The sequence below is a fragment of the Pygoscelis adeliae genome, unplaced genomic scaffold, assembly GCF_000699105.1.
Source record: "Pygoscelis adeliae isolate BGI_AS28 unplaced genomic scaffold, ASM69910v1 Scaffold168, whole genome shotgun sequence".
In the NCBI taxonomy this organism is placed as follows: Eukaryota; Metazoa; Chordata; class Aves; order Sphenisciformes; family Spheniscidae; genus Pygoscelis; species Pygoscelis adeliae.
Genome location: NW_008825566.1, coordinates 5533225 through 5533558, shown reverse-complemented (window position 1 = coordinate 5533558; position 334 = coordinate 5533225).

Genomic DNA, 334 nt, shown 5'->3' with positions numbered 1-334 from the left:
GGGATGAAGGGATGGAGAGCAGCCCTGCCAAGAAGGACTTGGGGGTGCTGGTGGATGAAAAGCTGGACATGAGCCAGTAATGTGCGCTCGCAGCCCAGAAGGCCAAGCGTATCCTGGGCTGCATCAAGAGAAGCGTGGCCAGCAGGTCGAGGGAGGTGACTCTGCCCCTCTACTCTGCTCTGGTGAGACCCCACCTGGAGTGCTGTGTCCAGCTCTGGAGCCCTCAGCATAAGAAAGACATGGACCTGTTGGAACGGGTCCAGAAGAGGGCCACAAAAATGATCAGGGGGATGGAACGCCTCTCCTATGAAGAAAGGCTGAGAGAGTTGGGGTT